This window comes from Lissotriton helveticus, chromosome 9 (genome assembly GCF_964261635.1).
Source record: "Lissotriton helveticus chromosome 9, aLisHel1.1, whole genome shotgun sequence".
Classification (NCBI taxonomy): domain Eukaryota; kingdom Metazoa; phylum Chordata; class Amphibia; order Caudata; family Salamandridae; genus Lissotriton; species Lissotriton helveticus.
The window spans coordinates 771,378,857-771,391,973 of NC_136070.1; the positions used below are offsets into that span (position 1 = coordinate 771,378,857).

The following is a 13,117-nucleotide window of genomic DNA, read 5'->3' on the forward strand; positions in this document are numbered from 1 at the left end:
AAAACTGTGGCAATTCCACCTCCTGGCTTATCCTTACGGTCAACTCTAATTATACTGTAATTCTTTGGTACTGCTGCAATGATATCAGGCATAGGAAGTAAAACGTGCCCCTAGTTTTTGCAACACCAGCAAGTACCCTCTACCTGGGCTGCTCCGTCTTTAGTGTTAGTGTGGTTACATGAAAAATGGCAAAATCTGCAGTTAAATGGGATCAATGGATGCCGAACAGGCCGCTGAACATGAAAGAACGAAGTGCTTTCAACTGGTCCCGGGGGAAGTACTTTCTTCTTAATGTGAAAGAAGCAGGGATTCTGGCCCCTGGACTCGTTTGGATGCAGATGTGCTTGCCCTTGGCACACCTTCGGCATTCCATGACTGCTCTAAATAGAGCCGTGCATCGGAGCCTCAGAGCAACTAGACCTCTAACTATGCGGTATAGATGGCCTCACAAAAATGGCTACGCTAAATACAAGAAAAGAGCGGTGCACTTAACCCGGGGACTGGCTAAAGAGAATGACCCAAAACCTTACATGAAGGTCACTCCTGTGGATACTCTACCCCATTCTTTGAATGATGAAGTACTCTGGGAAAAAATAGACAAACTGATTGCTAGTTTATCACAGACTATACTGATTAGACTAAGTAAAATAGAAGAGAGGCTTTTGGGCATGCCAACAAACAGGGAGATTGTGGGTGTTAAAGGGCAGGGCTTAGTTGGCTCTGTGCAAGGGGAGGGGGGGGGAGACCCAAATAGGGGGCACATAGGGAAAGAAGACCCTGAGGTACACCTAGATCACCAACCTGAAGGTAAGGACCTCCCCTGAGACATTCTCCAACATCCGAATAAGGGGAAAAATAAACAGCGCCACCCAACAGATGCACAACTGCTTGCTCTATTCTATTCTATCAAATAGAGATTCCATACATGCGAGGGTCTTGGATAGCCAACCCGTAGTCGATCAGCCAGGTTCACTTCCACATGTAGGAAACCAATACAGTAAGATAGGACGGACTGAATATTTGGATCTGCCACCTTGCGCGTCAACATTAGTATTGGTTTTGGTAAACCTGCCTAATTTAAGAGAAGGTCAAAGGGAATCAACAAGACAGTTGATGGATAAGTCTTTACATTGGATAAATAGGCAACTTGGTCACTATGACAGAACACCTGAAGGCCTGTTCAATCACAACATAATGGCCAGGAGAATTGGATGGGTGGGATCTTCACCTAAAGTGTACCCAGGAGATTGTGTTGTAATAAGCTTTAACCACAAAACAGTAGCTAGACTAATATTGGCGCAGATGAACGGCCATACCCCACATAGGTCACAGATCTTCCCTTCTTCCTTGGAGTACTTTTACAGATATATACCTCCATATGTTAACCCCTGGCAAGATCTACTACTGTAGTACCTCTTGACAACCCAAATCCAATGAATATGGTAAATGTGACCCAAAATGTGGGGATACAAATGAGAAATAGATTTACACCCCTTACAGACCCTGAGGCCTGTGATTGACTAAAGATGCCTAGCTTAAAACAAATCCCGCAAGGCCAATTATTGGAGGGTCACTTGTCTCCTAAGCAAGGGAAAGAGAGTACTATTCCCCCTTGTAGAGAGAGGTGTAAAGCAGTTGTAAAAATAGCTTCCTGGAACTTAGCAGGTTTGGGCAAAAAACTGAATATTTACGCATGGTTGGCATTGTGGCAAAACCATGATATTTTATGTTTCCAGGAGAGTTGGGCCCTGGAAAACATTTGTGTAGATGGGTTTCGATCTTATGAAACAAACGCTGTTCCATCTCCAGCAGGGAGAGCAAAAGGAAGCTTGCTAAGTCTAATAGCAAACACATTGTGTATTAACATTTTAAAATTTGTGTTCCCAAGCCCACAGTTTCATGTATCATTGATAGAGGGAGATAGCGATCAGGATTGGCTATTAATAAATTCCTATAATAATAACTTCAAACAGTGGTGAGTTTTCTAGAAATTGAATTAAGAAAAGTTAGCATAGGAAAGAAGAAAAAAGATATAAATATAGTGTGGATGGGAGATTTTAACGTGCAGCCATGCAAGCTCAAATCAACCAAGATCTGTGGTCTTGAAGATATACGGGGCGAAAATGTAGTCCACTTTATACATCATGAGTATGGAAACTGTTTAAATGGACTCCACCATGCAAGGGATTTGGAAATGATAAATGAGTTGGACATAGCAAATGGCGAATTTCATAAGACTTCCAATAGAAAGGATTATGATTCAACCATAGATTATATTATAGTGTTGGGCCCAATACGGGGTAGGATTGCCAAACTAGCAATACAATGTACTGCTTTTAGTGACCATGCGATCTTCTCCACTTCTTTAATGATAAATCTAAGGGGGGAAAACTCATACCAAAAAAGTGATAAACCTTTCTTAGCTCGTAAAAATGGCTACCAGCTGAAGTGGGCACAAATAGACAAGATGAAAGTAATACCACAATTCTTAGCTGAGAATATGGTGCTTGTCCTAAAATGGCAAGAGTGCGATGGCAATACTTCCCTTTTGCCCTCTTCTTTTGAGACCCTACTGAAGAAAGTAAAACTGACCCTGCCGAGTACTAAAACCCCACCAAAAACACAGGAGAAAGGATGGTTTGATTGGGCTTGTTCAAAATCTCATAGGAATTTGCATAAGGCCCTAAAGGAACAACCAAAAGACAGAGATCAGATCAAGCTGTTTCGTAGGGCATATGCGGAGGCCAGAAAGGATAGAGAAAAGGCTATAAGAGAAGAAGCATGGGAACAACTGGAGATAGCGGCCGCCTCCAAGAATTCAAAAGACTTTTGGAGAGTAATCAACGCTCCTCACTTAAAAAAACAGTGGCCCTTCTCTAGATGCTCATGTAAGCGAAGATCAATGGGTAGCCCATTTCAAAGAGATTTTTTATTCAAATAACATTTCTGGATCTAATGGTCCTGACCTAGAAAGACCAATAAATGAATATCTGACCGTTTCAGTATAATAGGTTACTAGGGAACTGGCTAAGTGCACTAGTGGAAAGGCTCCAGGCTCCAATGGTGTCCCCATAGATTTCTTTCTTGACCTCCAGGACTTATGGGCCCCTCTGCTAACTAATGTTTCTAATGAAATTGCTAAAACAACCCCACTAGCCTCATGGAACACTAGCACGATCGTGCCTATATATAAAAAGGGCGACAAGCAAAAACCACAGAACTAAAGACCCATTTCATTATTGGATACTACAGCAAAGCTAATGGAACGCAAAGGAGAATAAGATCCTGATGCAGGCGCAATATGATTTTCAGGGTCGTAGAGGCACTATAGACCAGAACCTCAACCTAGCTATGATAACTGATAAATATACGAGAGAAAAACAAGGGCAGATCTTTTGGGGTTTTTTGGACCTAAGTTCTGCTTTTGATTGCAAAAACCATTCTCACTTGAGGGAGATAATGGAGGAAATGGGGATGTACCCAAAACGTACCCGTTTTATTCAGCAGCTGTAATCAAATGCGAATGCCAGTGTCAGATACAGGAAGGTCGGGAGTGCACCCGCTCATTTAAGATCGCAAGTGACGTTAGGCAGGGGTGCGTTCTCGCCCCTTCCTCTTTTTTGTATACACAAAGTGGATTGGTGTTGCATTGACTGGAGATATATATTAGACGTGCCCATTTTTTACTCCCAAACTATACCGATTCTCGCATTCGCGGATGACACAGTATTATTAGCTCGTACGGGGGTGGCCCTTCAACAACTGATAACTGCCTTTGCTTCCTATATGGCTTCACTGGGTCTAAAAGTAAATGAAGCAAAGTACTTTGTCCTTATAGTAGGTACTCCTGTGGTAAAGAGATCGCAATCCTTTGCCCTAGGCCCAAGGAGACTAGAGGTGATTGACTCTTTTTCATATCTAGGGGTCCATTTTGACAAAAAACAGTCCTGGGCTAATATGGTAGAAAATAGAGCTCTGGGGATGGAAAGGAGCATGGAAGCTATAAATTCTTTCGCTAGGAGATTGGGCACAAAACCACTAGCCGTTATGAAGTCAATGTACCAGGCAAAGACACTCTCTGCAGCCACATATGGGGCAGGTACATGGGGACGGTACCGGTAATGCAACTTCAAAATCTAGTGGACCGATTTTTTAGGAAAGTACTTTCTCTCCCCAGATCGTGTTCGAATTACATTTGCCACACGGAAGCAGGACTACCCTATATAACAGATATTATCAAGATCGCCCCACCCAGATGGCACTCAATATGGCACAGAGATACTGCAGATTTAACGCAGCTTATAATTAAAAAATGTATTGCTTTGGAAAATACATGTAAATTCCCTTCAGTATGTGAGGGTAAACCTAGCTGCCTTAGGTTGAGAGGAATTGTTCACCAATACCAACTTGTGTAGAATAACTTCGAAGCACAAACTGAGGGAAGCCTTCTTCGCAAAGGCGGCATATGAGCGCCAGGAAGGAAATCGGCAGAAGTAATCAGTGATGCTATGTATCTAATTACCACCTATAATTGTGGGGATTTCTCCGATTTGTATACCATTGGAAATAGACAGCACAGATTTTGTTTGCTGAGATTCTGCTTAAACTTAATTACATTGATGTTAGGTCATCCTTCAAGAAGGTATAGGAGCTCTGGCCTGTCAGCACGCCCATGTGATAGGGAGTTGGTGCAGTCAGACCTTCATACCTTTTTTTCTGTGGGCTCTCTGAGATGAAAAGAGATAGATTTATCCTCCCAATCCTACAGAAGCTAAAGTTTAGGCAATGCCGTCCAGCATTATTGTATATAAAACAATTTGAGAATCCAAATATCTGTTTTGCGACAGCCTCTTTTTTTGCTAGCCTGCCTAAGAAGAAGGAAAAAGATGGCTCTTTCTGCACATGAAACATGTTCAGCTAGTTATATTTAATGGATAACTATGCACGGGCTATTTTATGATCATATGTGAATGATTGATCATCACGTTGTTTCTATTATCGAAATTGTTATTTAACATGTTTATATAGTTTCAAGTGACTTTTAAAGGACTTAGATGATGTCGTGATTTTTTTTAACTTGACTAATTAACTTGTCAGATTGTAACTGAATTTGATTTATTTAACTTAACATGGTTTTAAATGCATTTATATCCTTTTGTACTTTTATGATCTGTAGATTACAAAACAGACCAAATAAAATATTTTTAAGTCTAAGTCACTTAACCCATGCACCATGCTCAACCAGCTACATACAACTAAAACACAGTTTTCAAAAAAGGCCCAGGTTCCCCCACATAAAAATCAGTTTTTCAGTGCAAAATGGCAAAGTAGGAGTTAGCGGTATCAAAACCCCACCTGCTCCGCTACTTGCCTGCGCATGACTCCTCTACATAGAGCAGTGTGTTGGAGTGTCAGAGAAACTAGACCGATAACTAAGCGGTATAGAAGGCCTCACAAAAATGGCTGCACTGAATACATGAAAAGAGAGGGACACTTAACCCGTGCACCACGCTCAAACCAGCTAAAAACAACCTAAAACACAGTTTTTTTAAAGGGTCCAGGTTCCCCTACATAATAATCAGTTTTTCTGTGCGAAATGGCAAAGTAGGATGTTGCGGTATCAGAACCCCCACCTGGTCCGCTGTATTCATAATATCCAATGCAAATTCACAATGGCTAAATTGTTCATTCTGTTCACCATTCTTGTAACTCTAGAAACAATATTTTGCTTTATTCTATAACTCATAGCAGGGGAGGAAACTGGCGCAGTGGCAGGCTCCTTAGAATAACAGCAAGATATAAATGTTGGTATTTTTTACCACTATGATGATTTAATGACCAGACGTGACGTCCTTGACCAACCATTTTCATACAGACTTTACTGCATGTTTTAGGATTTGAGTGTTTCTCAACACTATAAGACAGAGGAAAAGCAGGCTGTTTTTTGGTCTTCCACTTTCAGGGTTATGGTGTCAGATCCTTATATGTAAACGTGGCTCTCCTTGTTCCAGCAAAACGTTTCATTTACTTACGATTCATTGCCCAGCCGGATGTGAACTTACAGATATTTTTTTTTAAGAAGAAAAAGTGACAGTGTCTGTGATCCCACATAATATCTATTCTATTTTACTGACTAAGAGGGTGAACCATTCTAACATGCAAATTCTGTTTTTTCAAAAATGATCGGCTCTATTTAAGAGTAGTTCTAGTGGACCCTGGACTCCATCTATATATAGTCCGATAAGGATCTGGATTTCTGATTATCCTGCTTCAAGGAAGCTCTTCTGTGATATTTACAATTTCAGCTCCTGTTCCAGAACCTTATCTTGTGTAGAATATTATTTGGTTCTAGAAGTTCTCACAGCTTGGGTGTAGCCTACCAAGCTTGGTTTAACTGGTGAAGCGTAGGTTTGGGATTTGTCTGAAGTATTGAGTCAAGATTTCTTTAGTAAGGGAGTGATAATTGCATTCTTTAATTGCTTAGGGAGTGATCCTTGGTAGAATGAGTCATTTATAATTCCCTTTATCTCCTGGCCGATAGAGGGCACGTTTTCCAGTGATATTCGATGGTTTCAACTTATCAGCATCCTTTAACTTTTGTGCAAAACCTGCAGTGTTTTTTAAGGAGGAAAATGAGAATAGGATATTAAGCCGACCAAATGGATCTGCAGGAAGGATGTCTAAGCTTTTGTCTTGAGGATCATATCTTTGAAAAAAGACATCAAGTTCTTGTACTGTTGGTCTAAAGTTACAGGGACGTATTTTAAATCCCCCCACTCAGTTAAGTTTCTAAATATTTTTGGATAAACTTCCTGGTGTGGTTTTAGTCCTTGATTGATTTGGTAATGCTGTTTCTTTACTTTCTTTTATTTTTCAATGCTATTCCCTCAAGAAATTTCAATTGCAAGGGCATGAATAAAATGGTTTAGGGTGTCTGGAATTTATTTATTTATTTATTGAGCTGCCACTCGTGGATCGTTTCAGAACGTTTTGTGGTCATAACGACTCACTAGCACGCTTGACAAGTGGCAATGCTGCTTCACATGCTTTGCTTATTGTCTTCCTGTGACATTTGTCATTCTTCATCATGGGTTCTTTATTTTTCAATGCTATTCCCTCGTAAGGTTGCTGATTTGGATTTCCTCCACCTCTGTTCCATTTTCCAACCCACTTTTTGTTCATGTTAGCTAGATCTGGATTGAACCATTTGACAGTCTTCTAACTTGCAGGAGAGTCCTGGTCCAGTGTTCTAAGCAAGGATAGTCTCATCTTCTGATTTAATTTAGTAAAAAAATGATCTTCTGGTACATCAAAATCATTATGGAGGATTCCCATAGCCAGCAAAAGCACTCTGAGCAGCGTCCTTACTATATTTTGTACTTAACGTTGTGAGCCTGGCTGAGAAGTGATCATTGGTCAAGTGACATTGGGAATGCAAACTGAATAGAAACTTTGCTCCTATTTTCTTGAAGTTCTTTTCATAACAAAGTACTAATCAGAAAGGAAAAGTCAAATACTCTTCTCCTAAACTATCTACATGCATCACCATAAAAAATCCTAAAAATCTGCCATAAATTTTTTTTGTGCAGTTTGTGAATTGTAGGGCCCATGTTGCACATTTGTAAGATCGTAAGGCTCCCCAAAAATATCTCCTGAGAGAACATAAGATATTTTCAGTGACCGTTGCCTAAAATTCAAGAAATTTGCAATTGCAAGGGCGTGAATAAACTGGTTTAGGGTGTCTGGAATTTATTTATTTATTGATTGAGCTGTCACTCGTGGATCGTTTCAGAACGTTTTGTGGTCATAAAGACTCACTAGCACGCTTGACAAGTGGCAATGCTGCTTCACATGCTTTGCTTATTGTCTTCCTGTGACATTTGTCATACTTCATCATGGGTTCATTATTGTTCAATGCTATTCCCTCGTAAGGTTGCTGATTTGGATTTCCTCCACCTCTGTTCCATTTTCCAACCCACTTTTTGTTCAGGTTAGCTAGATCGGGATTGAACCATTTGACTGTCTTCTGACTTGCAGAAGAGCCCTGGTCCAGTGTTCTAAGCGAGGATAGTCTCATTTGCAGATTTAATTTTGTACAAAAGATCTTATGATACATCAAATTCATTATAGCGGATTCCCACAGCCAGCAAAAGCATTCAGAGCAGCGTCCTTACGATATTGTGTACTTAACCTTGTGAGCCTGGCTGAGAAGTGATAATTGGTCTAGTGACATTGGGACTCCAAACTGAATAGAAACTTTGATTCTATTTTTCCTGCAGTTCTTTTCATAACAAAGTACTAATCAGAAAGGAAATGTCAAATACTCTTCTCCTAAACAATCTTCGTGCATCACCATAAAAAATCCTAAAAATCTGCCATAAATCTGCCAAACATTTTTTTAGTGCAGTTTGTGAATTGTAGGGCCCGTGTTGTACATTTATTGAGATCGTAAGGCTCCCCAAAAATATCTACCAAGAGAACATAAGATATTTTCAGTGACCGTTGCCTAAAATTCAAGAAATTTCAATTGCAAGGGCGTGAATAAACTGGTTTAGGATGACTGGAATTGATTTATTTATTGATTGATTCAGCTGCCAATTGTGGATTGTTTCAGAACTTTTTGTGGTCATAAAGACTCACTAGCATGCTTGACAAGTGGCAATGCTGCTTCATATGCTTTGCTTATTGTCTTCCTGTGACATTTGTCATACTTCATCATAGGTTCAGCCCCAAAGAAAATCGGGTACAATAGTGACCAGCGATTGGTGTCTTTGATCTCCATCCCTGCCACTTCACTTGGCTGGCAGCCCACCTTCTGAGCTTCATAAGCAGCAGTGTACAACTGAACCATCAATAGCCTGAGCGTCAGTGCAGAGCAATTGATGGCAGAGGCGTAATGGATAGAGTATTTTCATTGAATCTCAACATTGTGATTACTAGAGAAAGCATCAGGGCACATTCCCACCTGTGAAAAGTATTTAAATAAGGCTCATCTGTTGCAAAGATTACTGGGCATGGTATTCCTTCCAGCTTTGGGGCTTGGAGATTAATTAAATATTCCTGTTGAAGTAAAATATTTTCAGTATTAAATAACACTTAATTGCACATAGTTTATCGAACCACCAGATTTTATTACATTTTTGTGTCTTCATGCTGTAAATTAATGTTTGTGGAAGGAAGGAAATGCTAGGCTATATCTGGCCCCTTTAAAGAAATCATTCATTCATTTTACAAACACAGTTTTTGAGAGGTGAAATGAAAGGCAAATGGGTAGAGCTTGTGCTTAAGAGCCAGCGGTATGTAGTCAGAAAATATTCTGTCCAGTCCTGCCTGTGTGTCAAAAGCACCAGCCTGCTATGTAGTCTCTAGGTAACCCTGAATGTCAATCCATTTCTGTTGTCTTCTATTCACAAAACAAACAAGCGCTGAAAGACACGTGCGGCCTGCGGCTGCGAAAGTTAAAGAGTACTCGTGCATGCACAGCATTTGCCTTGCGGGATTGAGCAGCAAGGCGCGATAATTGCAACCAGATGGCGCCACTGTTCGCTCCACAAGGCAAAAGCTCTGCATGCACGAGTACTCATTGGAAACAGTGCAAAACATGCACAAGTTTCCAAGAAAGTACAAAGTGATCCCAAGAAGTCCCCCAAAGCAGCGCTTGTGCGCTGCGTAGGCGAGACCTAAAAAGGAAGAAATGCTTCCACAACAAAAGCCTCAAATTAAAAAGAAGTGGCTGTGATCTGACTTAAACATGCCACACATAATGAGGACTCTACTTCTATTCTGAACAAGGAGTGGGCTCTGACTCTGTTAGACAGCGTGACAGAAGACACAATAGTTCGCCAGAATCTTCATGAGTTTCTGATGTCGAGAGCAACTAATGAGTTTGTTCAGGTGAAAACACTGGATCAGGGAGTTAGTTCTTCTGGCAGATTATATGATTTGCAACTCCACATGATGGGTGATATAACTTACACCCTTAAATTTCTATTTTGGGAGAACCTAACATTTTGGTTATGACATTCTCTTGGCTGAAAAGGTCTGCCCACCAGAGTATGTACAAAATGTCCCACGAGGAGAATGTGTTATAGTACCAGCCTTCTCTGCTCTTGTTCCAGGATCAGTTAAACCTTCATATGCCAAGGAGTGGGCTGTTGCACAAGCCCTAGGCATGCTATTGTAATCACATGGGCTGGGATGAAGATGCACCTTACCATATAATACCCATAAGGTCCAGCCCACAAGTGCAACCACAATACCCATCAAACATGAAGCCAAACCTGTTACAGAAATTCTAACAGAACTTGAATATCAAGGAGTGATCAAAACTTGCACCTCACCAATAAACAATCATTTGTTCGCAGTAGCAGAACTAGATCATTCATACTGCCTAGTCTTACAATATAGAAAAACAGCCATGCTCACACATTTGTAGTACAAAATGTACACAGCGCAGCACTAACGAACAACATGATGCAACATTAGACATTTCAAACGGCTTTTTCTGCCAAAATATAGCACTTGAGAGCCGGTATTTGACATCATTTATCGCCTTCCGATCACAAAAACAATGTTGTCGATAGTCAAACATGTATGAGAACAGCCCAGTTTGTTCTCTGCACGTGTAACATGACTGTTACAAAATGTTGACAATGAAGCATTGTCTTATGTCAATGACATATATCTAATGGATGATGACTTGGAAACACATCTAGTCAGAGTAGATTGAATTATTGTAGAGTTTGCTTAAAATAGACTACAAATTCAACTTCCAGAAATCCAAAATTGCCTTTCTCAATGTCCTGTTCCTGAGATAAGAGCTATTAAATGAAGGCAAGAGCTTAGTGCCACATTTCCTAGAGAAATATGCACTCTTACAGCCACCAAACACAGTAAATAAGCTACAATTGTTATTGAGCTTTCTAAAGTTTGGTAGAACATACATAGCAGATTATGCACAATGGGTAAAACCATTTTACAAGCTAATTCACCCATATGTTTCAAGCACACATTGGACACCAGACACACACACATCTTTTGTTTAGTACAAGATGACATGCTAACTTCAAAGCACTTACACACATGTTAACACCAAAAGCCTCATGATACATGTAATCGTGGGGACCACAGGCTCTACATATGTCAAATAAAACGAAAGTGACACTGTACCAATTGCATATAAATTGCATTTATATTCCAATGGAGAAATGTGTTTTGCACCAACAGAAAAAATACTGACGACAGTACAGACAGCTGTAGTGAAAGAAACATCGTTTGCTCAGGGGAAAGGCATAACTGTCATGAATACCATTCCAGCCTTGGAGTGGTCACAAAGGGCATCTCAAATGGATACAGGGGCCCAATTCATTAACAGCAACAGAGGTAGACTATGTCTTTGACTCCACTTTACAAACACAACAATACGAACAAGAATACCCTGTGCCCAGTAAAATAATGCCTTTAGATCAGTATGACTTTCTCGTTTACACTGATGGATCTGTCCAGTCAGCAGTTGGAACAAAACAGCTATTCTCCACATATTGTGCAGAGCTCAGTGGCAGAAAGAGGGATTGAGTATTCCAACCTCTAAAAACATTTTTTTGAAAGCTCTAATTCTGGCACTTGAGAATACGGATCCAGAGTTTCCCATACTTCTAGTGTGTGATTCATTTTATTGTGTCCAATCTTACAATAAGCATTTACACTATTGGAGCCAGAACAGATTCAGAGACTGGATATGATATACTATCAAGCAAAAGTTGCTTTGGGGAAAGGATGCTAATCTTAAAACAAGTTTGATAAAGGCTCATGTTATCCACACGCTGAGCCACTAACGTGTAGGAATACATGTTGCATGGAATTCATTGGCTGAAGAAGCCACAAAAGCAGCAGTGCAAAGTGGTGTTGTAGCTGCAGTGACTCGTTCCAATATGAGGATAGATGGAGACATAATGATGGCTGTCACAGTTTTGCGCTGTGGCATCCCCTTTCAAAAATCTTTTCCAGCAAAATATCCCTACCAGTTAAGTGCACACAAAATTCTGTTTGCTCGTCTTCCCATACTGGGGATAGAGTTATTCCAGATTTGACCACAGGCCAGAATTAATCATGGCAGCACACGAGGGTCTAACATCTGCTCAATCAGGTGTGGCGGCTACAGTTTCACTATTACAGCAATGCTACTGGTGGCCAGGTCTTTATAACAGACTAAAGACTCTGTCCTTAAATGTGACATTTGTAAATATATAAAAGGTCTCCACCACAGACACCTCTCTTAATTTCAAGCAAGTCTATGACTGGTTTTATCTGGACCACTGCGGGCAACTACTGACTGATTGATCTTTTAAATAGATTCTGTTAGCAGTGGATTCCTATGGGCATGGCCGCAGCAATCGGCTGACGCTCAAACGGTTATAAAAGATTTGCAAGTCTTACTCAGCACAAATGCAGTAGACGCATTCAATTTGGACCAGGGCCCAGCGTTTGCCTCTTACGGTTACTGGAATGTCATGGGAACATTCGGTGTGACTGTGCTCTACTCCACCCCCTATCATCCTGAGGGAAATGCCATAGTGGAATGGAGAAAACGTTAATTAACACAGTCTTTAACATATAGAGTATTAGGTTCAGGTCACAGTTGGGTCAACCACCTGTATGGGGTACAGAGAGCCTTAAACAATCCCCCAAGAAGATTCTTGGGTGGGCGCACTCCCTATGAGGTCCTGTCTAGGGTCAAGATGTGGGTTACAGACCTTGACATTACTAGTACAGTGCCGGCAGAAACGCCTTTTGATATCAGTACATGTTTGGCTATCTTAGAGCAACTGAGAGACTTCCAGGACAAGCAAAGCAACAAGCTTGAGCAACATACTGCCACTAACAAAGTGACGTGACAACCAGCAACTCCTGGATGGATTCCAAAGATCGGGGATCTGGTTTGAGAGAGGTTTGTGGACAAGAAGGAGTTTGGCCAATCTTGCAGAGTGCCTGTGCCGGTCCTGGCTGTTGAAACTACGAGAATTGATATTTTACCAACCCTTGCTGGTTGTAAACACAAAAGATTTGTGTCAATTGACCTAATCAAACCGCACCATGTGGCCAGTCCTGTACAGCAGGG

The 13,117-nt window shown here is 40.8% G+C and overlaps 1 protein-coding gene across 1 annotated transcript in view; it reads right to left on the reverse strand.

Moving 5' to 3' along the window:
- Positions 1 to 13,117, reverse strand: part of KLC3 (kinesin light chain 3) — a 931,842-nt gene that overhangs the window by 365,412 nt on the left and 553,313 nt on the right. The window lies entirely within an intron of this gene.